The 20,522-nt window shown below is 34.8% G+C and overlaps 1 long non-coding RNA gene across 1 annotated transcript in view; it reads right to left on the reverse strand.

Moving 5' to 3' along the window:
* Positions 1-20,522, reverse strand: part of LOC111755999 (uncharacterized) — a 163,489-nt gene that overhangs the window by 114,285 nt on the left and 28,682 nt on the right. Inside the window, exon 2 of the long non-coding RNA XR_002790507.2 lies at positions 919-1,001. This is a non-coding gene — a long non-coding RNA (uncharacterized LOC111755999). The remainder of the gene's footprint in view (positions 1-918; positions 1,002-20,522) is intronic.

The raw sequence follows: 20,522 nt of genomic DNA on the forward strand, positions 1-20,522 counted from the left end.
TCTCATCTCTCCCAGGATCTCATCTGTCTCTTGCAGAGCTTTGAAAAAGACACCTGGAGCCATGGTGAAGGCAGGGACACCAAATGTCACAACCCGTATTATGAACGGGGTGACAGTTACTGACTTAGGACCATCCTTTCCATCTTCACGTTTCATAGCATTATGGACATCATCAAGTCAGTATGACTTTTAAATGTCAGCTGGAGAGATTTTTACTGTTAATTTTTTTTGTTTTGTTTTGGAGTTTTGTTTTTTGAGACTTACTGTACGTGAACTCATGATATTCTTTCCCCGGCCTCCCAGAATATCGGGATTACAAGAACGTACCACCAAACCCAGCTCTGATTTTATATTTTGCTGAAAGTCCTTAGTCATTCACTAGGTTTATTTTTCAGAATGTCCATTTTTCTACTTCAGTGACTTTGATTAAAATTCTGAAAATAGATGTAACTCTCTGAAAGCAAAATGTAAAACTGATCATATTAATCTGTCACTGAGCTTTAAATATTTCTTCTCTTGATTCATAACAATACAAGCCTCGTCTTCTGTGTATTTTCATTCCTAGGGGTCCTTTCAGATTATTGATCCTTGTGTTATTTCTGCAAGCACAGGGAAAGGTTTCATTATGTGTATGAATTAAGTCTATGGTGCATGGGAGCTGCCTTACTCAGCTGAATATATACTTCAAAGTGAATCATTTTTTTTAAAAAAAGGACTTCATTAAGAGCTGTTTCCATTATAACTTCTAAAGTTACTTGATAGCCTTATGCAGTTTTATAGCATGCACTACATATAAATGAAGAGCAAATAAAAATAAATATTATACATCAGGAGTGCTCATAAAACCACTAGGTAAATGTTCTATCCTCTAACCAAATGAAAGAAAGTAACACCTAAAATCCTATTTTAATGACTTACATTTTCAGTAAAATCTTATGACTGCTCCCAAGATAAGGCCGTATGTTTAAACCACCGTTAGGTAATTTATCTTTTTCTCTCCACTGAAACAATAAAACAACACACACAAAATGAAAAAAGAAGAAAGAACCAGAAGACAAATTTTAACTTAAGCTTTTGAATATTAACCTTTTAATTAAAAAGATAAATCTAACAAAACACTTGTCTCCTAGAGGTTTATTTTTCCACAATTTATAATCCTAAATGTTCTGAACATATTATTTTAAATAGGGGATGGCTCTTTTGGCTCCAGGACACAAATACAAATCATGTTATCTTAACAACCATAATACAGTTTATTTTCTTAATTACTTAAATTATTTTTTATTCTCTAATATTTATGAGGTCATAAAAAATACATCAAAAACAATTTAAAAGTAGAAAAAATACAAAACAATCTTTATGAAGATAACAGAATCCAGCTGCATGAGGACTAGAAATTGTTAAGGAGCTGTAACACTTGTGTTAAATCTCTAACTTCATATAAATGGTTGGTTCTCTTGTTAATTATTAACAAACTATAAAACAATATTACTGATAATAATATGATAAGGATATTAATATAAATCACTATACCAATAATGATGTACAGGCATGTATGATTTATATCCACATCCAAAGGATTAGGTATTCTGATAGGAGACAATAGGGGAATCCCTTTATATTCTAAAGGCACTCTGGTGACTAAAATTAAACAGGAAAAACTAAAGAATCAGTCAAAGTTCTTGTTGTACATAGAAGTGAGTAAGATGAAGTTAAGATTTAAAGCTCTCTGGAAATAAATCAATGTAAAAATATTAAATTTCAGCCATGAAAAAGTGACTCTTTCTGCCCCTGACTTGCTCAAGTAAATGTAAAAGAGAATGTTCAATAAAAACAGGAAGAAATGTTTAAGGGACAAAAGACTTGAATAGGGATTTTACTAGAGATTTAACAAAATGGCCAATAAGCATACAAAAAGTTGTTCAACTTGAAGTACAAATTGAAATATAAAGTATGCTACCACTAAACACACTTCAGAGTGGTTAAAATTAAAAATGCTAACAGTTTCAAGTGTTGACAAGAACACAGAACAACTGAAACTCTCATATATTGTTAGTGAAACTATGAGATAAACCCATAATTTTAGAGTACTTTTTAAGAATATGTACTGAAACTAATTACATCCTTACACTGTGGATGAAATAATTCTATCCTTGTATACTCAAGAAAAATAAATTCATAAGTCTACTAAAAACAACATTGAAATATTTTTAAGAACCTTATTCTTGATTCACCTAAAACTGGAAACAACTCAAATATCCATTAATAGTAGAACATACAAATTATTTGCATAATATTCACTTATCAGAAAGATAAAAAATCTATCGTTTAATGCAATTAACATATCTGATTTGTACAGACATAATAAATGCACAAAATGATACAAAAGATTTCAAACTGTATAGTACCATTCTAATGGAGTTTTAAGTTAACCTGTCTTATAATTAATGTCTTGAAAAATATCAGAATATTTATTTTGAAAGGAAATTGTGGGTAGTTGTGTAGGTAGGATAAGAACACAAAGGAACTTTGTGCTATGCTGAAAGTATTCTATATCCTCAATTGGGAGATGATTACAGTTAATTATGTGTGCATGTGTATAGAATTTCAATTACATTATTACACATCACACATACAGAAATTCATTGTTTGGCATCTGCATTCTTTATAAGGTGTGTGCTATATCTTATTAACAGTGAAACATTTTTCATCTTGATAGTAAAGTGAAGTGTAAGATCAGAGTGTTCTCAGGGGAGATGAAGGTTCTCAGCTGCAGTTTGCTTCCTCATTTCCCAGCAGAAAGAACAAATGAGTCAATTGTTTACTTTAGCATTTTACTCTCTGCTTCTACGATGTGTGTATTAGTTCCTTATAGTTGCTGTAACAAATTATCACAAATTTAGGAGCTAAAAATAACAAAAATTTATTCACACACAATCTGGGAAATCAGAAGTCTGAAATCAAGGTGTCTGCAGGGCAAGTCTCAGAACTAATCTCTCTCCCTCTCCCCCTGCCTCTCTCTCTCCCTGTCTCCTCCCTTCCCTCTCTTTCTCCCTTTCTTCTATGCCACTGAGGTTCTGGTAGCTCCAGGCAGATTTTGGCTATGGTTGTATGATTCCAACATCTTTCTCTGTCTTCACATGAGTTTCTCCTCTGTGTCGCGGTGTCTTCTTTTCCATTACAAATATGCCTCTCATTGGACTTAGGACATGCCAAGATAATTCAGAATGCTCCACTTAGACATGTAATTATATCTGTAAAGACTAAGTGTAGGGGGCTGGAGATTTAGCTCAGCAGCATAAGTATCTGCCTGGCAAATGTGAGGTCGTGAGTTCAATCCCCAGTACCAAAAAAAAAAAAAAAAAAAAAAAAATGGTCAATCCATAGGGGCTGGGGATTTAGCTCAGCGGCATAAGCGCCTGCCTTGTAAGCAGGCAATCTTGAGTTCAATCCCTGGTACCGATAAAAAGGAAAAAGAAAAAAAAAAAAAAAAAAAAGAAAAAGAAAAAAAAAAAAAAGACTCAGTGTAATCCCTATGAAAATACCATCAACATACCTCATAGATCTAGAGCTATTACTCCTAAAATTCATCTGGAACTAGAAAAGGCCTAGAAAAGCAAAAGCAATTCTAGGTAGCAAAGGCAAGGCAGGAGGCATCACAATCCCTGACTTGAAGTTATACTACAAAGCTACTGTAATAAAAGCAACATGGTACTGGAATAAAAACAGATCTGAAGACCAATGGAATAGATTAGAAGATACAACCACAACTACAAACACACTCAACCACCTTATCTTTGATAAAGGGGCCAAACAGGTTCACTGGAAGAACAATAGTCTCTTTAATAAATAGTGCTGGAAAAACTGGCTCTCCATATGCTGAAAACTAAAACCATGCCTATCACCATGTACTAAAATAAAATCTAAATGGATCACAGACCTGATCTATTAAAACAGAAACACTAAATCTGTTGGAAGATAAATTAGGTAAAAATCTTGAAGACATAGGGGTAAGCAGAGAATTCATGAACAGGTATCAAACCACACAGGAGACACTTCCCAGAATCAATAACTGGGATCACGTTTTATTAAAAAGCATGTCAAAAGAAATCTCCAGCATAGTAAAAAGAAAACCCACAAAATGGGATAAAATTTCAGTGAACTGCCCCTCAGACAAAGGACTTCTGTCTAAAACATACAAAGAATTTTTAAAAATCACACCCCGAAATTCAAAGACCCAATTCAAAAATGGGCATCTGAGATGAATACACAGTTTTCAGATAAAGAAATATGAATGGCAAATAAATAAATGAAAAAATGTTCATCATAATTAGTCATTAGAGAAATGCAAATTGAAACCACACTGAGATTCCATCTCGCTCCAGAAAGAATGGCCAGGATCAAGAAAACCACAACAAATGCTGGAGAGGCTGTGGGGAAAAAGGAACTCTCATGCACTGTTGGTGGGAGTGTAGACTGGTACAGCCTTTGTGGAGGTCTGTCTGGAGATTTCTCAAAAAACTGGGATTGGAAATCCCATTTATTCCAGCTATTCCACTTCTAGGCATATTTCCAGAAGAACTGAAAGCATCATACCACAGTGATATATGTGCTCCTATGTATATAGCAGCACAATTTGTAATAGCCAGATCTTGGAAACAACCTAAGTGTCCACCAACTGAGGAATGGGTAAAAAACTTGTGGTATTTTTATACCATGGAGTACTACTCAGCTATAAAGAATGATCACATTGAGATACTTATAAATAAATGGACACAACTTGAGACCGTACTCATAAGTGAAATGAATTAAACTCACATGTATAAATACTGTATAGCCTCCCTAGTGTAAGAAATGGTAAGAGTACATAAGAGTTTATGGTAATCATAATTCCCCATTACATTGCTTTGAAGCCTTATAATATTTGCATTAATTAGTTGGAATGGTTTTATCCTGGTTTGTTTGGTTTTATTTGTGATGGTATGAACAGCTATTTTGAAGAAAACAAGACATTATAATAGCCAGGGATAATTTAATATCATCTTACTCTGAAGTCCTACCATGATTTTGTTCTTCTGTTCCATTGGTTCTATCATATTGTATTTATTGGATTTTATTTTGTGTGATAGTATAAACAAATTTTCTATGGGAAATGAGATAATATAGTAGCCATTGTTCATTCTCTGTTATTTGGTTCTGAATGGCCTGTAATACTTTCATTCTTTTGAATGGTTTTATACTATTTTTTATGTTTGATACTTTGTATATGAAGTTAATGCTCAATTATTTCAAAGAAAGAGACATTATGGTAGTTACTGTCTTGTGGTGAAACACTGTATTGCTTACATTGTTCTGTTCTGATCTGTTTTGTTACGTCCTGTTTTGTCTTAATCTCTTTAAAATAAAAATTTAAAAAATGTAAAAATTATATCTGTAAAGATTCTTTTTGCCAAAATGCCACCTTCACAGATTCTTACTGATACAACCTTGATATATCTTTTGGGAAACTACCAAATAATCCACAACAATATGTATAAATTAAAACAAATGATCCTCCTGATTATAATAAATTTAAAATAGTGTAATATTATACCTAAATATAATAAAAATATACTTTTGCTTTGTGTCTTTAATATATAAAACATTTTTATCTGATTTTATCTTGACAAGCAAATAATAAAGACAGATTTGTCATAGTAATAAGATCATTAATTGTGATATGTCAACTTGACTTGTGTAAGCACTACCTAGCAGATTAGTAAAATTCTGGGTGTGACAGTGGATGATGGACACAGGCAGAAACTGAGAAGACAAGACCCACACCAATGTATGTGGCACCAACCAGTAACTTTGTATCCTGGATGGAATAAAAGGAGAAAGAAGAAAGTCTTCCCCTTTTCCTTCATTGGAGTTCTGGGTTTTAATATGACCTTCAGAAGTTGATTTCCACTTCCTTCGGGCCTCCAACACAGACTCTTCAGGTTTCCAACACAAACACCCTGGTGACTCCACAGCGAGCTTCAGGACTTCAACTCTCCACTGCTGCCATATCCTCCAGCTTTCCCTCACACAGACAGCCATTTTGGATTCTCCCATCTTGAATTCAGAAGACTATGACTGGGACTCTCCCCAGTTCTGATTCTATAAACTTACCTCATAAGTCTTTTAGATAATCATGCATATATTTTATATTGAATATGTTCCTCTACAGAACCTTAAACAATATAGTAACCAGAGTACATTTACTTGTCATCCATTCATTTATTTAGTCAAAGGAAACACTACTAGAGGGAAACACTTCTCACATTGAAAGTTTCAGTCTTGGTTCATGAAGAAATATTGAGCTGAGTTGAGTTAAATTTAAAGAAGTGTGGCATTTAAATTCTGACTCACTGAAGACAGAGTTCAAAGTTGTTTTGCTAATAAGAGAGTATGGAATACAAAGACATGTTATAAAGGGGAAAATTGCCCAAGAATATCTTCCTAAGAAACATTTTGAACATTTCACACTGAAACATTGATCGTTAACTAAAACTAATAAACTATTTTTCCTTTTATAGTTTCTAGACTTTAACCAAATTAAGTTGTACTAATAAATTATTATTTTCTATAATTTAATGTTTATTTTTTAAATATCATCCCTTATGTTGACCATTTAAGATGACCATTTAATTTGTAGAAATAACAGTCTATTGTCCCATGTTATGCAGAGAAGGGAACTGGGCCCAGAACCTCTCCTCATAACAAAATCCATTTTTACTCAAATTGCTTATGTAAAATGACATAGTATTTGCATATAACCTACACATATCCTCCTATATGCTTTAAATCACTTCTGGATTACTTATTATACCTAATAAAATATTAATGCTATGTAAATCATTATTATACTCTATTAGTTAGGAACTAATGACAAGAAAAAAAATCTATGCATATTGGTATTGATGCCAACAAAGTAGGTTTAACTATATTTTCCAAACACCATTGATTGAATCCATGGATGCAGAAGGTATGGGTGCAGGAGGCCCACTGTACATACACGCATTTTTAGAAAATAAAATGTGTTTTTTTCCCAAAGTTATGTAGAATCTGTAAGCATATTTTATATGTGCTTTATATGTATACTGTATATGTTCCTTTTAAAAACAAATCCACTAGTGTAATTAAACAGCTGAAATTATATTAGTAAATATTATTTATGTAAAACATTTTGCCAACAAAAAATTCTTATAAGTAATTTATGGATATTCTGTACTTCAAATGTAATTTCTTTTACAAAATTTGATTTTCATACAGCTACTTATGTATGCTTAGAGTGAAACCCATCTGTGTTACTTATTTAAATGCAGTGGTTATTGCATTGTAAGAAACCACTTTGGCTTTCACCAACAGCCTGAGCAATTATCTCGAGCCAAATATCCTTAACTACTCTTTTGTCCTCTCAAACTTTAAAATGCAATTTCAATTTGCTCAATAGCTGCACTGAAATGGAGGATTGCCTTTTATTGTTGTGCAAAAGACAAAATTCTATGAAAACTGTTAGGAAACATTTCCTAGCAATAATGTATTATAAGATGTGGATTTAAAAAAGGATTCTCTATTACCAATTCTGTAATTGGGCAGATGTCTGCTGCATATACCATATCTGCACTTGAGGTAGAATTTTCTGAAAGTTGACTATGGGAAGTATTTTGTACCATAGTACAAAATACTCTTTGACTATGTTGCAGATGAAAATTTTAATCTTCCTGAAAACTGTGTAGTCATTTTAGAAAATGGCTTTTAAAATGCAAAGCCCAGGCAGTAGAATAAGATGTAACAAGCCGGAGATAAGCATATGAAGCGTAGCAGGAGTCTGAGGGCTAGACAGGAGCCAAGTCGTTGTCATCCCATAGACGCATTTTTCTTGAGACATCTTGGGATTTAAAATGGGCTGGCAAGATCAAGTTGGGTGCCAGCCCAACTAGGCTATCTGGATTAGGAAGGGCTGCTTGGCTGTAGTTATAAACTGAAGCAAACGTCTAACAGTGTAACAGAGTGATTAAAAGAACTCAAAATGGGCTTGAGTTTCAGGCACAGCCAAATTTAAATACTAGGTGAACCATTTAACAGTTGTGTTATTTAAGTTATACACTTTAATATTGCTATGGTTTGAACATTTATGTTCTGCAAAATTCATATGTTGGAATCTCATTCTGAGGATAATAATGTCAAAAAGTGAGATGTTTAAGAGGTAAATAGACCATGAGCAAAGACCCCTCACCAACAGGATTATTTCCTTTTTAAAGAGGCTTGGTGGAGTTTGTTGACCCCTTTCACAAGGTGAAAACACAGCACAAGTCACCATCTATGAATTTCAGTAAGCCCTCACCAAACACAGCAACTTTCAGGGCCTTAATTTTAGACTTTTTTTTTTTTTTTTTTTTTTTTTTTGTTTTTTTTTTGGCCTTTTTCCTTTTTATCGGTACCAGGGATCAAACTCACGACTGCCTACTTACAAGGCAGGCCCTTATGCCGCTGAGCTAAATCCCCAGCCCCAATTTTAGACTTTCTAATCTCCAGTATGGCGAGAAACAAATATCTGTTAGTTATAAATTACCTAGTCTACGGTATTCTGCTGTTACTGGCCCGAATATTAAGACATGCCTGTAAAGAACAACATGAGTCAGACAGCACTCTTCAGGCTTCTGGGATGGAAACAAGGCACAAGACTTTATAATAAAGGCAGATAGAGCATGAAAAGGAAAGCAGGACGTTTTATAGGGCGTGGAGATAGACAGGTCATGTGAAGAAATCAGGCAAGGTATCCTGTCAGGGGGTCAGGCCAGGGACCTCATGTGAGGCGATCTGGGCAAACATCAGTGGTCCAACTTCTCAGGGAATCTGCTGCAAACGTATGGATGTTATCAGATGTCCTTGGGCTGGGAAGATTCCTTGCTCTTTATCTCTTCTTTACATCTTGCCTTGTGTTTGCTGCCCGCACAGTTGTATTGATGCTGAGTTTTTTTGCCAAGAACAACATGGCTGCTGAAAAACAGGTTGGGTGCTGGGAAAGGCATACCTGGATCGAGACTGACATTGCATGCTGGGATTCAGCTTTCTTATTTGAAAACAGGGATAAAACCTTCTTTGTACAGTTACAACTAGCAATTAGTAAATAGTCAATAAATAGTATTGTTACTTTACTGCAGCAAGAGATGATAAAGCAAGGCTTAACTTGAATACTTAATTGTCACCTGAATGGTGATTCTACCTACAGCAGCTTTCTGGAAGACTGTGCTGCTTGTTAATATATTAATAGCAGTGTTCGCCATTGTGTGTGTGTGTGTGTGTGTGTGTGTGTGTGTGTGTGTGTGTAATCTAAAGCAACATTTGATAAGAGAGAAGAAATTGGTTTCAATTAGGGACTTGCAATAGAATTTCATATATAGTATGGTTTGTTTTAGCAAAAGAATGTCACTTTTTCTTGTTTTCTGAATTAGGTTTACAGTGATTTTGATGTTCAACCCTAAGTGAGAGCCCTCACCCAAAGGAGAGAGGTTTCTCAAGAGCTGAGCAGGATATCTAATCAGTACCCATGCAGACAGATGTAAAGTAGATGAAACATGCATACAGGAACAAAAGGACCAGATATACAGATCTAGAAAACTCAGTAGGGCTTTAAGAAATCCCATCTCTTTGGACATGTGAGTTTTGAAGTCTCAAACTCTACCTACTTATTTCAGGAAATCCCTCACGTTACTGGGGTTGGGGTCCTTATTCCACACCAGCCTTATTTAAATTGACTCCACAGCCAGGCAAGGTGGCACAGTCCTGTAATTCCAGCACTTGGGAGGCTGAGGAAGGAGAATTGTTACAAGTTCAAGGTCAGCCAGGGCTACAAAGTGAGCTCAAGGCCAGTATGAACTGTATAGCAAGACACTGTCTCAAATAGAAAAGAATAAAAAAAAAAAAAAAAAAAGGAATTGACTCCACACATCAAGGATATAAGTCCATTGACAGCAAGTTTGCATGAGTTGAATTGTATCTCTCCCCCAAATTCACATGTTAAAGTCCTAATCCCAAATATCCCAGAATTCAGCCTTGTGGAAATAAGTAAAGAAGTCATTAATGAAAATGAAGTCACTTGGGCAGGTGCAATATCTGACGTCCTTAAAAGAAGAGAAAATTGAATAGTGCTATAAGGAGGGAAGATGTTATAAGGATAGATAGGAAATGGTACTGTCCAACCAAGGAGAAAGCCTTTGCCAGCCCCTTCCTTTGCGACCCTGAGGAGGAACCACTCCCACCACTCCCAGGCACCTGGATCTTGGACTTCCAGCTTCCAAACTGTGAGAAAATTAATTTCTGTGTGTGAGCCACTCTGTCTGTAGAGTTTTGTTACAACAGCCCTAAAATTCCAATAGAAAAGTTCAAGAGATATCGACAAGCCAAAAAAAGAGTAATGATGGTCCATATTGGAAATTTTTTTAGTATTTTTTTATTTAAAGAGAAAAAAAAAACAGTGAAAGGGTACAAGTAATAAAAAAATATACAGCAAGAAATCACTAGTTAATAGATTACATATTGTCATCTTAGAAATAGTTGTTCAAATTACAAAAATAAAGCATACAAAGTGGACATTCAAACAGTGAGATTGCAAACAGTTCTGTTAAAACTTAGTAATATGGTTTTCTATCTTACACACTTAAATATACATGCAGTTATATCCTTTAGATCACTTTCTTTTCCTCTCTTTTTTACAATAACAATTACACATTTTGGGTTATATTACTCCCACAGTTCTTATTACTTTTTTTTTTTGAAGAGAAAAAAACCAAATAGAACAGAAGGATGGACATAGTACATAATGTAAAAACAGAATACCAGGTGATCAACAATGGTTACCATTATACCTCTTGCTATGTTAAAAAGAGTTGCCTGTATCATCAGGTATAATAGAATTGAACAAAACACTACAGAACAAAACCAATAAAACCTAAACATTGGAGACCTTACAGGACTTCAAAAGAAGATAATAGTCAAACCATAATGAGCATCATAATAAATCTTATTGCCTTCAAAGTGGTTGCCTCTATCCTCAAACTTGATACTATCAAACAAAACAGAATAGAGTAAAATCAGTCAAAACAAGATGGGGAGAGCAATACAGGGGTTCAAATCAGATAAATAGGAAAACAAAAAAGTTACTATAATCTATCCCGCTACTTTTTTATTTTTCCCTTAATTAAAAAAATAAGAAAAAATAAATTAATTTTTTTAAAAAGGGGGAGATTGAGATAAAAGAGGACATAACAACAGAACAACACAGGTCAGAACAGAACAATTTAAGTATCATAGTGTTTCACCACCAGACAACCTGACATAATAGTAGTTACCATAGTGTCTCTTTCCTTGAAATATTTGAGTATATCTTCGTATACTATAGCATCAAACATATCAAGACAGTGTGAAACCATTCAAGAGAATGGTTTTTAGAACCAGCTAACAGAAAATGAACAAGTTTCTATATTATCTATTTACCTATAAAAATTTTTGTTTATACTATCACATATATTAAAATATAATAAGATACAACATGTTAAAACCAATGGAAACAGACAAACAACAGCTTGATGAGACTTCAAAACAAGATGATATTAAATCAGCACTAGCTATAATCATGTCTTGTTTTCTTCAAAATAGCTATTCGTACTATCACAGACAATAAAATCCAACAACCCAGATTAAAACCACTCCAATTAATGAGTGAAAACCTTATATGGCTTCAAACCAATATAATTGGGAATCATGATTACTACATAATTTTATGTATTCTTATCATTTCTCACACTAGGGAAACTGTTAGGTATTCATACATGTGAGTTTGATTTATTTCACTTATGAGTATGGTCTCAAGCTGCATCCACTTATTTATAAATATCTCAATGTGATCATTCTCTATAGCTGAGTAGTACTCCATTGTATAAAAATACCACAACTTTTTATCCATTCCTCAGTTGATGGACACTTAGATTGTTTCCAAAATCTGGCTATTACAAACTGTGCTTTATAAACATGGCTACACATATATCACTGTGGTATGATGCTTTCAGTTCTTCTGGAAATATGCCTAGAAGTGGAATAGCTGGGTCAAATGGGGCTTCCTATCCCAGCTTTCTGAGAAATCTCCAGACTGACTCCACAATGGTTGCACCAGTCTACACTCCCACCAACAGTGCAGGAGAGTTCCTTTTTCCCCACAACCTCTGCAGCATTTGTTGTTGGTGGTTTTCTTGATCTTGGCCATTCTTTAAGGAGTGAGATGAAATCTCAGTAATTTGCATTTCTCTAATGACTAAGGTATTAGAGAAAATGTTCATTTTTTCATGTATTTATTTGCCATTTGTATTTCTTAATCTGAGAATTCTGTATTCATCTCAGATGCCAATTTTTGGATTGGGTCTTTGACTTTTGGGGGTCTGATTTTTTTTTAATCCTTTATTTGTTTTAGACAAAAGTCCTTTGTCTGAGGGGCAGTTCACTAAGATTTTTTTCCCAGTTTGTGGGTTTTCTTTTCACTATCCTGGAGATTTCTTTTGACGTGCAGAAACTTTTTAGTAAGAGGTGATCCCAGTTACTGATTCTGGGAAGTATTTCCCGTGTGGTTTGAATCCTGTTCATGAATTCTCTATCTACTCCTATGTCTTCAAGGTTTTTACCCAATTTGTCTTCCAATAGATTTAGTGTTTCTGCTTTAATATTCAGATCTTTGGTCTATTTAGATTTTATTTTAGTACATGGTGATAGGCATGGGTCTAGTTTTAGTTTTCAGCTTAGGGAGAGCCAGTTTTTCCAACACCATTATATAAAAGAGACTGTTGTTCTTCCAGTGTACATGTTTGGCACTTTTATCAAAGATAAGGTGATTGTGTTTGTAGTTGTGGTTGTATCTTCTAATCTATTCCACTGATCTTCAGCTCTGTTTTGATTCCAATACCATGTTGATTTTACTACTGTTGCTTTGTAGTATAACTTCAAGTCAGGGATTGTGATGCCTCCTGCCTTGCCTTTGCTGCTTAGAACTGTCCTTGCTATTCTAGGTCTCTTCTCGCTCCAGATGAATTTTAGGAGTGATTTCTCGATATCTATGAGGTATGTGGATGGTATTTTTGGAAATTTTAGATGAAAGAATAATGACTTTTGTTCATGAGTCCTTACTCAAATAAGCTAAAGGGCCAAAAGGAACAAATAAACTCATAAACATGGGAAATCAGGGAGGGCATGCAGAGAGACTGTGGGTTCCCCAGCTTTCCTGTGAGGAATCTTTGAGCCGTCAGCTGGCATTGGATGTTATTTGAGTTGCAGAAATTTTCAACAATCCAAGATCTAAATAGTTTACATAAAAGTGATAGTCTAAATTGCTTCTTGGCACTTACTGTCACTCTTGAATAGCAAGAATGAATGAATTTGCTTAAATAAGTCAAGGTGCTTTTCATTGCTCTCCCCCTCAAGGAGGCGAAAAGAAAAAACTGTGGTTTCCTAACACATTTCTAAACATTTTTCTAATGGTTTCTCATTTTGACCTTTTCATCTGAATTCGCATTATCTTACTATGTGAGTACACCCACAAGAATACGTGAAAATGCCTCATGCGCACAAACACATCCTCAGAAGTCAGCCCACACAAAGAAGCTGCATTTTATTAATCCTGAAGTATGGATTTTCCTCAAAATCAAAAATATATAAGTATATCATATCCATAACTTGCATGTCAGACATTGCTTTACCATGAGTATTTTAAATTAATTTTCACTTCTCATTCTGACCTTGTAATTCCTACCACTGCTAAAAAAAAGTATCACCTATAATTCACAATGTATTTTTGAATATTTCTGGATGCAGAGATGCAACTTCTATTATTAGCAGGAAAAGCAAACCTTGTTACTTGTTTTTCTTGTCCAGTAATCATCAAATTAAACAATATTTGGAAGACTAAGGAATATTTTCCTTAAATGTAAATACTTAAACCATCGTGTCTTTTCTTTCCCTAACAAGGAGGCATTGTACAGTACGTGCAATGGTATTAGACGGGTATTAGACGTTAGTAGTACTAATATGAAAAGGTTAGGTATAATGTTTGCTGTTAACGAGTTTATACTTGGGTGAAGCAGAAAGAAAAATAACAAATGAACACATAAATAGTCAAATAATTATATATCTATAAGTGGTGTTAATTATCTAAAATAAATTAACAAGAGGGTGATTGGAATAATACGTATTTTAGGTGGGAAATTTGGAAAGACTCCTCTGATGAGGTGGCATTTCTTTAAGTCTTGACAGTTGAGCCATAACCTTGGGAAATTCTGCTCCATAATCAAGATCTGATCATTTTACTCATGAAATAGTGCAAAAATGCAAAACATCTTCAAGCAAATAGAGTACTATGATTGCCCTATGTTATGTATCCCTCTGAAAATGTGACGATAACTTAAACATTAAATTTTTCAGGTAAAAATGGCTACCAGTGCTAGGCATACAGGATGGAAGATGATGATTCAAGGGTGTCAGGCACACCTGAGAGGGAAGGTGTGGACATCTATTTTGCTGAATGATGAGTACACTAATAATGTGTTGTATACTTGAAAAGCTAAGCAATTAAATCTGAAATATTCCAACCCCAAAAAAGTAATGATAAGTATATGGAGTCACAGATATGTTAACTAGTTTTATTTGATCATTTTTCAATATATACGTATAAGGAAACATCCCATATACCATAAATGTATACAATATTTGTCAGTCCAGTGTTAATAATGCTGGTAAAAAGGAGATAATTGACAGGGAAGTAAAAAAGATCTCAATCCCTTGAGCAACTGTATTTGGTCTTGTTTTTGATTCATTGATCCCTTGTTTTACAAAAATAATAAACAAAATTCAGATTTGGTTAAGAGGCAGTAAGCAACTACTGTTACATTGTTACTGAATGCTAGAATAAGACGCCTTCACACAGCTTAACTTCCGTGCCTTCCCAGAAGTAGCAGCAACTACCTGTTCATGCACTCATCTGAATAAATTTTATGCACTTGATTTTATATTAAAGAAATAGTTTTCAGATAAGAATCCCAGTGATTTCTTTAAATAGTAATATATTTTGAAGATGCCAAAATACCTCATAAAAATACTTAACGTAACTTGAATTGTATTTACTTTACATATATAACTATATATTATAAATGTGAAACAGAAAGTATTTCAAGAAATTAAATCTTGACTTGGAATGTAAAGACATTCCTGTAAAAAGAAAGAAATGAACGAGTATGCTGCAGTGCATTGTCATCAGGTTTTACAGAATTCTAACCTCACCCTAAACCAAGAACAGAAATCAGCAGTTCCCTGGGTTCAGCCCCTGGAGGGACACCACAAAGCACTTAAGTACAGCCAGGTGTTAGTTTTACACCCCAGTCTGCAGATGAGGAAGTCCAAGAGCGTGATGAAGGTCTTCTTCTTGCATCGTTTGACAGAGGTCATCACATGGTAAAAGTGATCAAGCATGGCAAAGAAATCTTTTATAACAAAGTTACTCCCACCATAAATGTTTAATCCATTTATTCACAAATGGAGTAATTCATTTATAACAGCAAATTCCTCATGACTTATTATTCTCCCTAAAGGCCCAGCCTCTCAACAACATTACAATGGGAATCACATTTCCACCACATGAATTCTGGGGTGTACACCCAGACCACAGCACAATCAGTATACAATGACCGAGTAAAGCTAAGGAATATTCTATGGAGGGAAAGACCTCCATAGTGTGGGGAGGCAGGGAGAAACTGTGCTTATTTTAGGGCTCCCTTAAAAGAACCTAGGATAAGGATTTGATCATATTTCATTTATTTGGAAGCTATTCCTAGCAAGTAAGAGAAGAAACATAGGACAGAAAGAAATAAAAACCATTCTATGGTGCTTTCTTGCCTTCTCTGGGCATGAAGAGTAACATTCTGCTAGAACCTCTAAGAATTACATGTAGAATACCTTCCAGAATTGTCCACTGGAACAGGAGAAGAAATCTTTTTCCACTGACTCTCAGTTCCCATTGGTTGAGTGGTATTGTCTGAATCATCCCCAGCCCTGCAGTGTGGGCTGCCAGAAGGAAGCTAGCTAGCAGATGTGGGCACTGGAAAAGGACTTGTGGGAGAATGCAGAGAGAAACCTGTAAGAGCTTTCAGCAAGATCCTTGTGGGAAAGGAGAGTCTTGGTTTCCATGGACTGTCCACAATAGCTGAGACTAAAATGAAAAGGGACTTGCATAAATGCCATGTGGGCTGCAGGAGCACCTGACTAAGATGATTTCAGCAAAGGTCAGAGGATGTTATCGGCAACTGGCTTAAAAATGATAATTCCTAATATTTAAGTAGCACTTTCACACATTTGTGGTTTCCTAGTTTCCCCTCATGAGACAGATATTACTATTATTGTTTAGTTTCAAAAGAAAAAATATGTTTCTTATGGGGCTACCGAGGTGGAACCCAGACAGAAATTTAAAAAATAATTCAAACAACTGAACCAGCTTTGCCCACAAGGCCAGCTAAGTTCTGAGCACTACGTGTCACCCAGCACCTATGAGAATACAATGAAAGGGGGCTGGGGATTTAGCTCAGTGGCATAAGCACCTGCCTTTCAAGCAGGCAGTTGTGAGTTCAATACCCGGTACCGATGAAAAGGAAAAAGACAAAAAAAAAAAAAAAAAAAAAAGAGACAGAGAATACAATGAAAGGCCACTCTTGTAGACTACACAAAGGGAGAAACCAATAAACTCCATCCAGAGACAAATCTGAAATATTCATCAAACTTTTTTAAATATTTGTTCATGCACTTTGGCCCAAAAATTCTTTCAAGAATGAGTAGAAAATTTATAAACAAAAATACTTTTGTGATTTTAATAACAAACATCCAAAAACATGAAGGGCAAAATAAAAAATGGTGCATTTATATGCTCTTGTCCTTTCAATATTTTAAAATTCATGCTTTTGAAGACCACTCAGTGGTAATTGTTAAGCTTCAAAGCATCATTAAAACTATTCAAAATACTGCAAATTTGGTTTAGTTATAAGCATGTACACATGTTGAGGTATAAACATATACACATTTTATACATTTGTAAGCATTTATTGCATGTACATTTTCTATGTACTGATATATCTGATCAGAAAAAATAAAAAACCTTTGTGGAAGTAGACCAGTATATCAATAGTGGATAATAGTCAGGCACTTTTTATTTTGGTGCTATGCTATTCAAGATATCTTAAATTTTTAGGAATAAATTCAAAAATATTTTTTCTTTACATATGTACCAGAATTAGTACCAGGATTTTTTCCCAAAATCTGTAATGTAAGAGAGAAATCAAGATAGAATTATCACAACTTTTAAAATGCCAAAAATCATTTTCTAGTAAAACTAGAATTTTAAATAAGTCAATATTAAACAGGTAAAATGATCTACTGAGTCCTTTGAGGGGGAAAAAAAGCTATATATTGATTTTGAAAATTCGTTAGGGTAAATAAAAAACAAGGCAGCAAACCTTTCATTTAGCACAGGCTTTTGCCCCTGGCTATAATATAGAATTATCCAAGCTGCTTAGCTTCTGCAAAACCATAGTAAGGAGAGCAGCAGGGGCATGGATTTGTCTGCAAAATTTCTCTAAGGCCAGGCAGGGTCACTGATTTAATCTGGGTTTGCCAGCTGTAAGCAAAATTAGGAAGCCAGCACCTTTTGTCTTACTCACTGTATGCACCACATACATACACAAGCCTATCTTTCGAGGGTGTGCCCATTCCAGCCTGCTTGGGGAGCCACTCTGTCAGGATCTCAACCATTTTCCTCTCACCCTGACTATCAGCAAAGACCCATCATGGATCACGCTGCTTTGCTGGCAGGATCTCCAGCTATTTTTCCAGCTCTCCCTTTCTTTGTCATTAATTCCCAACCAACCTAAAGTACTTTGTTCTTAACAACAACAACGAAAAGAACCGGCTGACCAGGCAGTAAAATGGATTATGGAGCTTCTGTTTTTCAGGCTGCAGACAGTAATTCTTTGTGGTTCTTGGCTTATGTTTTCTGACTTTATGTTGTGTCTTTTATTTACTTATTTTATTTTTAGGGCAAGGATTTGATTGTTCGTTCAAAAACATCCATAAGTAATAAAATTGATTTAATTTTTGTTCTACACTTCCACCAAATCAATGATGTTTTTAGGAATGAAACCAGTATTCAATAGAATTACTTACTATTTTCAGTGCTCAAAAATTTCCCTTCTAAAATTTTGCATATGCACACAAAAGCCTTAAAATATCTAGAGAAGTATCTGCTTTTATTTACTGTCAGCAGTTTCAATTAATTTTGTTCTAAATGCTTTGATACTTCCTAATCATAGACATTTTTGGTTTATGGATATAATTAAAATTAAAAACTGGCTTTCTTCAACTTCTCTTTAGGACAAAGTTATGACTTTGGTACATATGTTCACTTCCTTTAAGACTAACACTTTTTACAAAGAAAAAATTTTGCATGAAAGTAGCTTGCTGCTATAATTTGTATACAATTCTTAAATAATCTGTTTCAACTTTCCACCAGAAGCTAAAAAAAGCCTGTTTTGCCTAAACAATATTTTATTTTATATATTTATCTGTGTTCAAATGTCACAGAATCAATCAGCTAAAGGGTAGGGAGAACAAAGCCACACCAGCAAGCAAGGTCACTCTGGAAACCAATGCCATGCACAGGCCACTGCCACACTGAAACAGACCCCAGCGCCTTCCAGCATGTGGGCTGGCAAATGAGAAGTACCAACAGACTTTCCCCACCCCACCCCATCCTCACCATAAGCTACCAGCCAATCCAGAGAAACACACACTGTGATGATGGCTAGGGAGGTGAATGCAACTGGATGACTGTGGTGCTCTGGTGTTTCACTGATGTTGTAGTCTATGGTAGGTGGTCTGATCCTAGACTCAGAGGATAGTGAAACGAGTGTGACATCTAGGGGGAATCTCCTTCTGAGGGTTCCAACCATTATTGATACCCTATGATCTTGTTTTGGGAGTCCTATATTGTTTCCATTGTTTTGTTGAGTTGGGTTTTATTCTCTTTTGTTTTGTTTGATTATGTCAAATCCAATAGCAGAAACAGCTGTTTCAGGGATGGCAAGATGTATTATGGTAGCAATTTTGGATTTACATCGGCTTCTTTTGAAGTCCTTTAATGCATTCATTGTTTTGTTTTTATTGTTTCTGTTCTGTTCTGTTTGATTTGTACTATGTCTGAAGTTATCTGAAGCTATTTTGAGGACATCAGGGAGGCATTTGGGTAGCTATTATTCATTTTGTAATGTTTTGAAGTCCTGTAACTTTTGCATTGGTTTGTTTGATTGTTTTTTTTTTTTTATCCTCTTTAAAATTTTAAAAAGAGAGACCTTCCATGATAAGATCTCTCAACCACCTTTTTTTCATTACTTATTCTTTCCAAAAACACAAATTCTTTATTGTGGTATCTAAGGTCTTCATGCTATGCACCTCTGATCTCTCCAACTGCTCTCTCCCATGTTCTATATTTTAGGCACACTGGATTAGGTTCTTCCGCTAGGTCACTGGTACATTGTGCTTTGTTTTAGACTTAGTATTTCTGCAAAAAGTTTTTTCTTTTTTTTTTTCCCTGCTCCATTTTGGGTGTGTCCCCAAAATTTATGTATTAGAAATTTAATTCCCAAAGCCATGCGTTAATAGTATTTGGAAATGAGATTTCAGGGGTTGACTGAATCATGAGGATGTTGAGCCCATAAATGGATTAACCCATTCATAGATTAACAGATTAGTGACTATCAAGGGAGTGGCTCCCTCTGGCAGTTTGCTCTGTCTCACCATGTAATGCCCACAGCCATGACATAACAAGGAAACCTTCATTGGATGTTGAACAGATTCAACTCCAATGCTCTTAGATTTCCTAGCCTCCAGAACTGTAAGCCAAGTAAATTTCTATTTTGTATTAATTATCAGTCTGAGGTAAGATATTTCTTCACTCTAAAGCTTAGATTAGCATTAATTATGATGCCTTTCTTTGCAACTCAATACGTCTACAGATAGCAAATTAATTATTGGTATATGTTTTTCTATACTTCCACCTCTCTATCAGCTCTTGGACAGTAAGCATTTCTCACCCAGTTTTGTATTTCTATTACAGAGGCTCACTCTAGCAAATCCTGGCTGGTGTAAGCATCCAAATACAGTCTCAACTATTTAATTTTTTAACTCTGTCGGTGTGTTTCTCTGTTTTGGCCTAGTATTTCTATTTCCAACAAAAGAAAAAAAATTCTATATAATAAAAACTACAATCTACTAATTTTGGATAAGTTAAATAATAGGCAGTGGAAAATATAATTTGTGTTCTTATATGCTAACAAAACTTCTGATTGACTGTCTTGCTGTGTTGTTTGGGTGAATTTTTAAACTGAATCTCTTCTACACATTCCATCCTTCTGTTAATC

This window comes from Cavia porcellus, unplaced genomic scaffold, assembly GCF_034190915.1.
Source record: "Cavia porcellus strain 051 isolate PalLab524CR breed Dunkin Hartley unplaced genomic scaffold, mCavPor4.1 scaffold_7, whole genome shotgun sequence".
In the NCBI taxonomy this organism is placed as follows: Eukaryota; Metazoa; Chordata; class Mammalia; order Rodentia; family Caviidae; genus Cavia; species Cavia porcellus.